A 14,024-nucleotide genomic window follows, 5' to 3' on the forward strand; every position below is an offset into this window, starting at 1 on the left:
CACAGAACTCCAGAGCATGGCCTCTGGAAACATGATCAAGGCTTTGTGAAGGGACTCGTGGCTGAGGCCTTTTATCCCAGCCACTGTGAATCCTGTCAGTTTGCTGCTCTTGTTTTCTGAGGAGAATCCCTGGGGGTAGAAGCAGGTGAACCTGGGAACAAAGCCACTGCGAACTGTGCCTACTCAATGTGAATCCCTGTGTGGAAAAGGAAATGGCCTGTGAGTGCCGTGTGCTCAGGAGAAAATAAACGTGTATTTCCTGGTAGGCTTTGATTTTTCTGTGTTTGATAACTTAAATCTACTTTTTATGTATATAATATACTTTAGAAACATTTGTTGATGTTCACCTTAAATAAATCCTATTTTCTATAAAGACTGGTGTTGTGGTTTTAGGAAGCAGTGTCTGTAACCCAGCCTTTATTGAGTTACCCCCTGTCTGGTACTGTGCTGAGGGCATTTCCATGCATTGTTTTATTTAATCACCCCAGCCACCCATGAGGGTATTAGTATTGTCATCCTGTTTTACGGGTGAGGAAATGTGCTCAAACTATCTCAGCACCCATAGCCTATCCGTGAGCACTGGCTCTGCCTTGAATCCCAGCTCTCCTTGGTGACTCAGCCTCAGTTTTCCTCAGCTGCACAATGGGGAAACAGTAATGCTCACCTCACAAGGTGGCGAGAGTCAGATGTGATGCATGTAAAGAGCATAGCTAAGCCTTCTGGAGTGACAAGGATGATGACATTTTCCATGTGTCAGGGTTTTAGATAAAGATCTCTAAAGGCGTGGACTTTACTATCCTGCATTTACCATTTAAGTTTGGAATTAACTTCTAGGTTTTTCTGAATTCACAGGGAAGGCAGAACAGGGGATAAGAGGAAAATTAAGAGCTTCCTTATAAACAGCCAGATAAGGTACAGTTTGAATAACAGTTAATCGCATTCTGTTCACAATGTGACTAGAATGGTTTCACATTGGGGTCCCTGAATTAGATTATATGTGGTCACAGGGCCTTGTAGTCATTCTGAGTCAGTGGCCGGAGTTGGGTTATTTGGAGTATGGGGTTCCAAGTCAGGTTTTGTGAAGTCACAGGTTGATGCAGTCACTGAGTTATGGCTGGGATTGAGTCATTTGGAGTCATGGAGAGTTTCCATGAAGTCAGTTCACCTGCGTGGATTGGGAGCTCAATCGGCCTAGCAGTTTATAAACAATTCTCAAGAGTCTTAGGGGTCCTCGGAGTAGAACAAGGATGGTGCATGGGCCTCTGAACCCCATTTTCGATAAGGTATACTCCATTTTTTATCATTGGGGCTCTTTAAGGAATTTCATTTGAATAATGGGATCTTGAGCCAAATAATAATTGGTAACTGCTCACCCAGTCCAGCATTTTACAGATGGGTAAACTGAGGGCCCAAGAGGGTCTATGATTGCCCAAGGTGAGCCTGCGAGTCAGCTGGCAGAGCAAAGGCTGGAACCTGGACCTACTAGTCCAGAGGTTTTCTGATGGAGGCCTTCCAGACCAGTCTGAGGTCACACTTCAGTCCCTGTGGAGTTTTCTCTTGACCTCTAGGGACTCTAAGGAGGCAGCAGTGCCTATTGACAAGTTTGAGGAATAGCCCTTTGAGACGTGATCTTTTGGCCCTGTAGTGATTTCTGTGGGATCTCAGGGTCACATAGCCTGTGGCTCTTGTGTGTAGTTCACAGAGCTTTTCCTTTTTAATGAGAGAGAGAGAGAGAGAGAGAGAGAGAGAGTGTGTGTGTGTGTGTGTGTGTGTGTGTGTGTGTGTGCGTGTGTGCGCGCGTGCTGTGTGTCCCTCCATCTAATAGGGTCTGATATATGGGGTTTCCTCTGATGATGCAGGAATTTTCTAAAAACAATTTGCTGAAGATGGGGCTGTTTACTACAGTTCTCTTTCTAGCACTGCACAGGGCCTGAAGCTGATCTTATTTCTTGTATAAAGCATGAGCCTAAGTAATATACAAACAAGATATTGACTTGTTGCTGGCACATGGTACCTAATGCATGAATGAGGCAGCAAGTCATACACATGCTCTCAGAGATATGTGATGCCATGTAAACACCATGTGTTTATCTGAAATATTTTTTCCTCAGACTTGTGATAGCTTTTCAAAATGACTTCATTACAAGGTCTCTCCCCCCAGGCCTGCACTAGATGCTGAGGAGAAGGACCGGATACAAGTAGAGGACCAGGAGAGCCTGTGGTGATCCTTGCCTCCTGGAGAAAGACATGAAGCCATGCTCATTTTCTTAGATTTTTCTCTCCTAATCCACTGAGAGAAAGGAAATACTCTCTTTACCCTCAAGGAGAAGTAAAAACTCACTGGCTGGAGAAAAGGTAGAAGAAAAAATTCTATAACCCTCAGGGATGGACAAGGAACCATCCAGGGCCCAAGATCTTATATTGATACCAACTGGAAATCAGTTACCACTGCAGAAAGGGGCAAACTCACACCCAAGACATACCGAACACTGAGGCTGGACCACAACAACAGAGAGCCCTCCTGCCCCCACACCAAGCCTAGTCTACAGCTGGAGAAGAAGAGAAAGTATGGAGGGAGATACTTTCTATGTTCCAGAAAGCCAAGAGTGGAGTACAAACACTGAGAAAACCCTTCAGCACCCCAGCTCCATCTCAAGCACAAGGCACCACTACAGGAATTTGCACCTGTGAGGCTCTGAAGGCAAGGACAGCAACAACAAAACCCAAACCCAGCTGAACTCCTGAATGGATCAACTCAATTCTTCACAATAAAGACCTGAAACAAGAAGCAGCACTCCCATTTTCGGTGTGCATACCATATCGCTGTCTTCTTCTATTGTAGAGCAATGTTCAGCATTCAATGAAAAAAATGAAAAGGCACAAAAGAGAATGAAAACAACTCACTGTTAATAAGTAAGGTAATCAACAGAATCAGACTCAGATATAACCCTGTCAGATAGAGACATTAAAATAACTGTGATTAATATATTTAAAGGATCTAGTGGGAAAGGTAGATAGCATGCATGAACAGATGAGTCATAATTTTTAGCAGAGGGAAATGATAAGAAAGAGTCTAATGGAGATGCCACAAGAAAAAGATAGGATACCAAAAATGAAGAATTCCTTTGATGAACTCAGCGGTAAATCTAGCATGGCTGAGGGATATGACCATGATTTGTCAAAGGATTGTAGGTATGACACCAAAGTATAATCAACAACAAAAAAATAGATAAATTGGAATTTACCAATGTTAAAATTTTAAATGTTTGTGCTTCAGAGGATACCATCAGGAAAGTGAAAAATGACTGATACATGGGAGGAAATAATTGCTACTGGGGTAATATAAAATGGTTCAACTTCTTTGAAAAACAGTCTGGCAGTTCCTCAGACGATTAAACATAAAGTTAACACATGACCCAGTAATATCACTCCTTGGTATATATCCAAGAGAAATGAAAGCATGTCCACACAGAAACCTTGTATACAAATGTTTATTGGAGCATTATTGATAATAGTCAAAAGATTGAAACAACCCAAATGGTCTCCATGGGAAAATGAATCGACAAAAGGTGGTATATCCATCCAGCGGAATATTATTTGGCTATGAAAAGGAATGAAGCACTAATATATGCTACAACCTGGATGAACCTTAAAAACATTATGCTAAGTGAAAGAATCAAGTCATAAAGACTATATAATATATGATTCCATTCATATGAAATGTCTAGAACAGGTAAATCTATGGAGACAAGAAGTAGATTAGTGGTCGCTCAGGGATGAAGGGGTAAGGGGAGGGGGAAGATCAGTGGCTAACAGCTAATGTTTATGAGGTTTCTTTATGGGATGATAAAAATGTTCTAAAATTGACTGTTGTGATGGTTGTAGATATCTGTGAATATACTGAAAAGCATTGTATTCTTCATTTTAAATAGATGAGTTACATGATGTGAACTGTATCTTAATAAATCTGTTTAAAAATCTGTATTAGTAATTGTGAGGATGTGTAAGCTGTTTCCTTGGGAGTCTTCCTGTTCCTTTAGAAAATAGTGAGATTTAAGCTCATTATGGAAGTGGTCATGGTGGGTGTTAGGCATCACCTTTGAAAGCATCTGTCCCAGGTGAAGTTATCACAGTGTTTTTAAGCAAAGAAGCCTATTCTCAGTAGGGTAAGCTACTTCTACTGGCAAGAGAGGAACAGGGTGACTTGAGGGTTCAAGTTGTTAGTTTTATTTGGATCCAATGAGATGTCCCCATTACAAATGTCGGGATCCCACTCTTTCCCAACAATGCCCTTCACTTGAAAAACTTAGTGAGACTGTGAATTTAAATGATGTTGTAATTCGTCAACCTACACAATTAAATTTTTGTTTTATTTTAAGTGGATCGTCCAGTGCCTACAAGAAATGAGAAAATCTTTTTAGTGCAATGGAAGCTTTCTGGTTCTCAGCCCATAACTTAAGCTGAGAATTAAAGGACATGAGTTTGCGATTTTCTTTTGGTAAACAATCAAGCATGCTCTGAGTAATTCATTCCATACCATAGTCCTTATGGTCATCATTACTGCCATGAATAGCCAAATGCTGCAGCCACCTGGCCTCCCACGGCGCGTGCTTCTCTCATCACTTAATCATAGGTGATAGCATGATAAATTGTGATGTCACTACATGCCATGCATTGCCAGAATCCCATTTCCTGTTGGCAGGTAGTTTGTCCCTGCCTTCAAGTCCAAGAGCACACCAAATAAATCTCTAAATCCTATCTTTGTGGGGTTATCTCCCAGGACCATTCCCAGTGTAAATTCTATGTTGGATACGTCCAAACAGAGTATAAAAACAACACAGTAATTATAACAGGAGAATTTTAATATAAAAAAAATTAACCATCACATGGGTTTACCTACTAAAGGGAAAAGAGAACTCTGAAGAGTAAAGTGCTTCTCCTATGCTCTCTATTGATAAAGCTTAATATAATTCCAGGTGGCAAACAGGGCGATAAAGGGAGGAAGATTTAGAGTTAAGAGACAGTGGACCTTATGTGGTGCATTGAGCATTGCTTTCTTATCCGATCTGAAAATCTCTGCCCTTCAATTAAATGTCTAGACCATTTATATTTCATTTAATTATCAATATAGTTAGATTTAAATTTGCCATCTTGCTATTTATTTTTTCTTTGTCCTATCTGCTTTTTGTTCTCTTCTTATTTTCTTTTGGATTGAGTTTTTTTTCTCCCAAATAATTCCATTTTATCTTTACTATTGACTTACTAGATTTAATTCTTCATTTTATATTTTTATTGGTTTCTCTGGAGTTTACAATATGTAGTTTAACTTATCACAGATTTCCTGCAAATAATAGCATACCACTTTATATATAGTGTAAGAATTGGATCAAATGGCAACTCTGTGTTTCACAACTTGAGGAACTGCCACAGTTTTCCCAAAGTAGCTATAAAAGTTTTACATTCCCACCAGCCATGTATGGAGATTTCAACGTTTCCACAACTTCACCAACACTGTTGTTATCTATCTTGATTCTAGCCATCCTAGCATGTGTGAATTGATATCTCTTTGCAGTTTTGATTTGCATTCCCCCAGTGACTAATGATGTTGAGCATCTTCTCATGTGCTTATTGGCCATTTGTATATCTCTTTGAAGAAATGTCTATTCAAATCCTTTGTTCATTTTCAAAATTGGGTTGTATTTGTTGTTGAGTTGTAAGAGCTCTTTATATATTCTAGATACAAGTCCCTTATCTGATATATGATTTGCAAATATTTTTCCCACTGTGTGAGTTATCTTTTCACTTTCTTAATGATATCCTTTGAAGCATAGGCAAAGGCCAATTTATCTACTGTTTTCAAGATGACCATAGGCTTGAATGTCCCCACATTCTGTTTCAAAAGATAAAATAAAATCACTTCCTTCGCATAGAACTTTGGCACTCTCTTCCTTTATGGATTGCTTCCCTTCCTGGGCAAAATCTCTGACCACTACTCTGGGAGCTGGGCAGTGTGGTAGCTGCTGATAATCTTGGTTTGCTTCTCCTGGCATGGAACCTGTGCCCTAGTGAGCTGGTGCAGAGGTCATTAGGGCCTCAGTATTCTTGGCCTGTTCCACTGGAAACAGTCTCTATCCTATGTGTGAGAGATGGGTATAAGGAGGAGCCCCCAATATCTCAGCCATACTCATGCAGAATTTAGCCTCTTCAATTTGAAGCTGGAAGAATTGAGAAATTCTATTGGCCTGCCTTTTCCACTCAGATATGGAAATCCTTGACTGAGAGCTGAAGGGAGAGAAAGCTTCATCTGGGTGTTTTGTTTTGAATAATTTTTGTAACTATGTTTTCAAGTTCATTAATCTTTTCTTCTTTTAATTTGCTGTTAATCCCATTCATATGTATTTTTCATATCAGAAAATAATTTTTTTTCCCCACCAGAAGTTTGATTTAGGTTTTTAAAAAAAAATAGTTTCCATGTTTCTTTTTAACATGCTCATGCTTCCCTCTACCTTCTTGAACATATGGAATAGAAAGTTATAACAACTGTTTTAATATCCTTGTCTACTAAACCTATCATCTGTTTCATATCTGTGTCTGTTTTTAATAATTTTTCCTCCTCATTATGGATCATATATTTCTGCTTCTCTATATACCTAACTTTTATTGGATGCCAGGCATTTTGACTTAAGTATTGAATATTTTTAGTATTTTTATAAATATTCTTTTGTTCTGGAATGCAGATAAGTTATTTGGAAACGGTTTTATTCTTTTGTGGCTTGCTTTTGAGCTTGGTTAGAAGAGAACAGAGCATCGTTGAGTCAAGGACTAATTTTGTTCCACCACTGAGGTCAGATCATTCTAAGTACTCTGCCCTGTTTATAATGAGGTATTGCAGTCTGGCTGGTGGGAACTCAGACTATTTCTGGCCCCTGTGAGCTCTGAGGATTTAGTTCTGCTTGTTCCTTTTGGAGGTCCTTTCAGCAGGTTTAGGTAATTTCCTCACACATGCGTGCTCATCAGTTTCCAGCTGAAGACTTGGGGGAACAATGCCCATGTCGGAAGCCCTCTCTCTGGATCCTCCTCTCTAGGACATTCTCTATTCGAAGTTCAGCTCTCTTCTCTCCAGTACTCTGATCAGAAAATCTTCTCGACATTTGCTTCCCTAAATTCCCAACTCTGTCTCTGCAACCATGGGAGCTCCCTGGGCTCTATGTGGCTTCCCCTCCCCTGTACAGTGATCTGGAAACTCTGTCTATGCAGTAAGCTTTGCAACGTTAGGGCTCATTTCATTTGCTTTCCTTTTCTCTGTATTCTCTGTCTTGGGCTGCTTTGTCCAATGTCTGAAAACCATCATCATATATTTTGTCTGTTGATTTACTTGTTTAAGGCAGGAGTGTAAATCCAGTCTCTTTTCTCTATCTTGGCCAGTAGCAGAAACCATCTCTTGCATGGTTTGAATTGTTTACAAGGAGAATACATTCTCTTATTACTTGTAACATACCACATCAGCATGGGGGTGAGGAATCTAGATATAGATGCCCATATTCCCCTCTAGGAGAAAGCAGCCCGCCCGGGGGCCTTCAGGGAGCACCGGAAGAGGAAGGTGGGTCAGACTTCAGCCTTTTCAGCCTCACCCACAAGGGCAGCAGTTCTTCTCAGTTCTAAGCAGATAGCACCCCAGATAGTTCCTCTCAACAATTGTCAAAGTGCTTACCGGGCCCCAGACCTCAGAGAGGTTTGGGGCTCACAGGCCCCCTTCCTGCACCAGCCCCAAAACTGTATAGATGACCCCTGGGCAGGTTATAAGCTTTGCCAACCCAATGCGGAATCACAGATCAAAGGGATAGTCAGAGCGAAGGAATCTAGAGGGAGCTCAAAGCCCTAGCATGTGGATGGGGAAACTGAGGCCTGGAGGGGCACGAGGATGTGATCAAAGACAGTGGCCTGGGACCCTGGCTTTCCTGACTCCAGATCTTCCTACTTCACCAAACAGAAAGATGATTAAGAAAAAAAGATTGATTTTTTAAAAACAATAATACTTCAGTAGGGAATTGATAAAGACGTTACCAAACAAAGGAACACAATCAGCTGTTAAACAAATGAGGCAGATGCCTGCGCTAGCAAGGAAAGATGATGTTAAAGAACGCAGGTCGCAGAACAGCATATCAAGTGTAATCCCATTAACATGTGTGTGTGTGTGTGTGTGTGTGTACATCACAAGCAAAGAGGCAAGGAAGGATATGGCCAGATTCTGGGCAATGGAGAAGTTGGGCTACTGGGAATTTTCACATCCTACTTTCTATTTTTCTGTGTTATTCACATTGTGTCTGTATTATTTATATAATCAAGGGAGGAACTCAGATATTACCACTTGACATTTTACCCAAAATAGGCGCATGAGACCTGGGTAGCCCTGTGCTGGGGAGGTCAGGAGTCACCTAAAATTTGGGAAGAAAAAAAAATTATCTTTTGCTCCCTACCTGGCTTTGCCACCGGAGAGAAGTTGCAGTTCTTAGCTTCCGCCACTAGGAGGCAGCAGGGGACCAGCCTATCCCAGCTGTGGAATTCTGAGCTGGCAAGGATGGTGGGGTAGGGTTGAGCAGGGCAGCACTGTTTAAAGCAGTCCCCACAGTGAGGTGTGGCTGGAGTCGGGTTCCCAGGAAGAGGAGGCCTAGTTTCATGCTAGATGAGGGTTTTTTTTTTTTTTGTTTTTTGTTTTTTTTTTTTTGCCTCAGCACAAGAAGGAAACTGCAGCAGAAGCCAGTCAGAGCTGAACAAGATGTAGGTACCTGGGAAAGGAAGAGGAATGACCTACAGGCCAAGGACTAGACAGATCCAAGTCCCATGGTAGGGGGCAGCGGGCTCCTAATCTCCTGCCATCTAAATCAAGGTGAAGGTTTCAGAACACATAGCTCAAGGGCTGACAGGTAAGAGGCAGAGGCAGAGGGGGACCCATGGGGACCCCATTTCAGAGGCGCACAGGCCCAGATGATTATCACCATCTCTGCGACCAGTGCAGTAAGTAGCAGTTCTTGAGCACATCCCAGGTGCCAAGCACTTTGCCTCCATATCTTGTTTAACTGTGACAACAACCCTCAGGTAGATAGGCAGGCATCATCATTACTATTTTACGCAGGAGGGAATTGAGGCTCAGAGAGGAGAGGTGACTACCTTAGGATGATAGCTGACAAGTAGCGAAGCTGCGATTCAGTGTCCAGACCATCTGACTCCAGAGTCCCCGCCAGGGTGAGAGCAGGGAGGCAGAGATGGAGGTCGAGGCAGGTACCACGGTCCCGGACACACGAGGCAGGACTTGGACCCCAAATTGTCCCTTGGGCTGCAGAAGCTGGGTGTGGAGGGGCTGTGGTGGCCAGCCCCAACATCAAGGAGTGACCAGAGGTGGGAGAGGGATGTTGAAAAGGTGGTCGAAGAGAATGCTTCTCAGATCCCAGCTTGCAGTGCTTGGGATAGGGAGAAATACCTGCTTTCTTTCCTGGACCAAGAGAGAGGGTGACTGGCCTTTGTCCAGGGCTCCAGGAGGCTGTGGGCCAGGCGGGCAGGGCAAGGATGAGCAAGTGTCCAGGATGGAAGGCATAAGTGCGTGGCCTGGCTTGACCTGGAGAAATGGAAGCAGGAGCAGGGTTCCCCCTGTGACTGGGAAAAGGGCCCCTTTGGGAAGTTTTTAAGGACAGAGGTGGAAGGAAGATTGGGGGCTGTGTTGGGGAGCTTGGCTTGAGTTCTGATTTCTACACGAGCCTGCAATAACTACCATGGGGACTGCATTAATTGGTTAATGGCTCTGAGCTACTGCAGAAGGCTGGCAGGCCGGGCTGGGCAGCATTGAGGGGCCCAGGGCAGAGTGGAGGGGCTGATGGCAGGCCAGCCTGGATGCCTGGCAGTCGGAGAGTGGCACAGCTGCAGGATGCAGGGATTAGGTTCTGGACCTGACTTCGTCTGGGGGCGAAGAGTAGGAAGTGGCTCTGGGAGGGGGCCCAGTGAGGGGCTCTTGTTTTGTTAGCTGTATGACCTTGGGCAAGTCACTCTACTTGTTCGAATCTCAGCTCCCCATCCGTACAATAGTACTCATCTTAGCCCCCACCTCACAGGGTAGTTGCAAGGATCGAAAAAGATGATGCATGTTAATCACATAGCACAATAGCTAGCACTCAGAGGGCTTGATGGATGTTTGATTGGTTCTTACTTATTCATTTATTCCACATTTGACCCTACTGTGTGCCAAGCCACAGTGGCACTGGAGATGCATAGGTAAAGGCCGTGTAGTGCCCTAGAGGATTGTGGAGGGCTCTGAGTGTGTTTGAGGGCATATCTGGGGATCCCACACTTTGCCTGGTGTACCTCCTTGGCGTAGCTCACCTCTGAGCTCATCTCCTGGCCAGGAAAGGAGCACACACAGAAGTAAAGATACGACTGGTCCCCAGGTCCCATCTCCTCACTTCAGACATTGTCATCATTTTGCCAGTCTCGTTTTGACAGCCGCCCAACCCATATTCTATATTATTTGGAAACAAAGTGCAGGCATGGTCTCAATTCTTCCACAGATACGCTAGTGCTTAATTGATGGGGACATTTTCACATGAGCCCAGTGCTCTCATCACACCTGGCAAAAAAAGCATGGTTCTCCCCACTGAGACACAAGGACAGACTTTGCTCACTGCATTGAGCCAAGGGGTGGGCCTGGCTTCTCTTACCCACTGGAGGGTTCCAGGGCCCCAGATCATGGTCTGTGGGGAAGGATGGGGACAGATTTACAGAAAGTCCATCACCCTCTGGGCCAGAGCTTCCTCCTCTCTAACAATGACCCTCGGCTAAGAGGGGTTAGGGAGAGGGGCTGCACTGGGGGTGTGGGCTCGTGGACACTGCACTGTTCTAGCCAGAGAGGGCACCCCAGGGCTCCCCACCCCGTAGGACTCCCAAAAGGTGTTTGTGGGTATGGGCGTGTGTGTGTGAAGATGTGTACGTATGTGTGTGAATGTATATGGTAGGGGCGGGGTAAGCACAGGACCCCTAACATCTCTGGATAAATGGGGAGAAATGTTCAGAGGGGCTTTTGCTCTGAGGACAGGCTGTTCCTGGCTCTGGCCAGAGCTCTGGGGAAAGCCTGACTCCAGGGGTGGCAAGCCCTCTCCTAGCCCGAAGCCCCCTTTGTCTCTGCTCCTCCCATCTCTCTTCTCCCCGTCTCAAACACCACGGGGAAGCCGGGCCCAGGCAGCACTGGCTGGAAAGCAGCTGGGGGGGTGGTATTTGAAACTGGGGTCAGGGCATTTAGGGACAGGCAGAGGCCTGGCTTCCCAGCCCATTGTAGGGCCCAGCCCAGACACAGAGTGCTGGGCTGGCCCTGAGGAAACACCAAAGTGGTTTGCTGAAGGCCTGAGCAGGTACCTGGAAATCTACTTGGAGTCTTGTCAGGATCAGAAACAGCAGAGTTTGAGGCCAGAGGGTGCAGCAAGGGCCGTGTTTTTCAGTCTTGGGCATCAGGGCCTGCCCAGGCCTCAATTTCTCCATGTGCCATATCAACATACTGTTCCCTGCCCTGGCTCCTGTCAGGACTGTTAGGAGGACACAGGAGAGACGGGCCTGTGACTTGGACCCAGTACAGAAGCCCAATAGACACGGGGTGTGAGGAACTACAGCAGGGTGGGTGGGAAGGGAAGTGGCTACCGTGGAGAATATTCGGGAACTGCCTGATGTTCACTGCAGCCAACAGGTGCATCCTGGTTGCCAGACTCCCTCCCCCGCCCCCTCCCTGCACCCCGCTTGGAGATAAGGACATGGAGCCTCCACATTACACATTCCGAGAAGGGGGTGGTGCTGGGAGCCTCGCCTGGGTCATAGGAGGGGCCCTGAGCAAGCAGTGGTTCTGGTGCCGAGGTGGGAGAGGAGGGATGTTTGAGCACTGCCCCCTTCTCCCCCCAGGCCTAGGGCACTGGCCTGATCTCCGTTCAATGTCTAGACCAGGCACTGAGAGGGCTTCTTACCAAAGCCTTCATGAGTTGGAGCTACTTGTTCCTTAGATCATCTCAGACCCTGGGGACTTCACTTACTGCCTCACCTTTGCAACTCTGGGTGCAGGTTGCTGCCTGGGGCTCAGCCCCAAGTCTTCCTCTGAAACACTGCACTGGGAGTGAAAACTTGAGGTTCAAATCCTGGCTCTGCCACCTGCCTTCTGGGTGACCCCAGGTGAACCCTTCCTCACTGGGGGCCTCAACTTCAGCCCAGACAGAAATATGGGGGTGAGGTGGGTGTCAGTTTAGAAGGGAGGCAGGGATGGGCCCAGAGCTGGGCTGTTCTCTCTGGGTCCCCTGCCACCCCTTTCTGCGGCAGACTCTGCTCTCCTGGCCCTCAGAAGCTGGCAGCCTCTGGACACAGACATTAACTCCAACCGGAAACCCTTCCTGTCCAGGGGAATTCCTGGCTTCCACGGCTCTGGGAGATGTCGAAACGCAGGCAGTGTTTGCCTTGGGTTTGTTTTCTTTCCACGGAAAACAAAACAAAACAAATACACAGGTACATGCACACTGACACACAAGGGCAGAAAACTGAGCATGAACCTGGGGCCTCAGCCCCAGCACACAGTGGGTGCTCAGTAAATGCCTGCTGGGGAGCAAATGAACCTAGGGTTGGAGGCAGGCTCCCCCTCTGATTTCCTGTGTGATCTCTGGCAAAGCATTTCTGCCTGAGCTACAAACAGTGGGAGCAAGAGGTCCACATCCCTGGGTCCCCAGGGTGCCAAGCCATGTGATGTTTACTGGACCGTCTTATCTGCACACTGTCCCTGTGGAATCTGGGGCTCGGAGAGGCATGGAACTGCTCAACCTCACACCGCCAGGGGGAAGCAGGACTTGGGGACAGGGGTGCTCTGAGACAGACACAGGCTCCATGTCCTCAGATCTTTCCCAGGGAGGCCAGCCTCCTTGCTGGGTTGCTGGCGGAGTGTCTGCACTCACTGATGATTATTCCTTGCTCCTCCCACTCTGTTTGGGGATGGGTCCCCTCCCCACTCATCTGCTTGGCTGGCAGACACCCATCTTCAACACCCACCCGTGTTCAGGCTGACTCTGGCCCTGCTGCCGTTTCACATGTACTGCGGCAGGCACTGGAGGTGAATGCTCCCCTTATACCAATAACCAATACACCGGGAAAGGGCTTGGTGGCTTTCAGGATTTGCTGTGCACCCCAATAAGACAAGGAGTCAAGGGTCTCTATTCCTGCTTGTCCCGTACCCCTCCCCTATCCATGGATCATGATTCCAGGGGCTCACACTTGTTTTCTCTGCTACATCTCAGAGGCTGCAGTCTGGAGCTGGCCCACAGATATATGGTTTGACCTGTATGCTATTTAAACAGTTAGCGAACTAGTTGCCAACATTTACAAATTGGAAAATTTGACATAACAACCTGTATTTCCAGTCCCCTGCCCCTCACCCCACCCCAGGTGGTATATCCTTAGCAGCGATTGACCGGAGCCAGGATGGGATGCATCTCCAGTGGGACTGGAGCCCCGCTGCACCCCCCTTACTGGCCTCCTCACCGATGTCACCGTTGCCCCGTGAGGGACCATTGCAAAGCTCGGTGCTTCTCAATTTTGCACATTGGACTGATCTGAGGGCTTTATCACACTCAGGGCGATATCTCAAGCATCTCGGGTGATTCTGGTGAGCAGCGAGATTGAGAATGACCAGAGCACTGACCCTGGGCCCTTGGACTCGGTATGTAGGTGGCTTTGCCGTGGCTCCCCAACCCTGTGAGCTGTGGCTTCTTGTCTGTGGCCCTCAGCAAGAGCCCACCTTGTGACAGCCCAGCCTCATCCTGGCCACTTCACTTTGCTCACTGTGTGATGCCCAGCGTCTGAGGCCTGATCCCTGGCGTTGGTGAGAAGGCCAAGTGTGAGCAGCAGCGGCAAGGCTGCCAGCTCCAAGGAAGATTCACTCCTATATATGGTCACCCGGGAGTCCCATCGCTGGGCTAATGTGTGACCTAATGTGCTGACAATCTCGCCGTCTGAGGCCC

This window comes from Pteropus vampyrus, unplaced genomic scaffold (genome assembly GCF_000151845.1).
Source record: "Pteropus vampyrus isolate Shadow unplaced genomic scaffold, Pvam_2.0 Scaffold20, whole genome shotgun sequence".
Taxonomy (NCBI): Eukaryota; Metazoa; Chordata; class Mammalia; order Chiroptera; family Pteropodidae; genus Pteropus; species Pteropus vampyrus.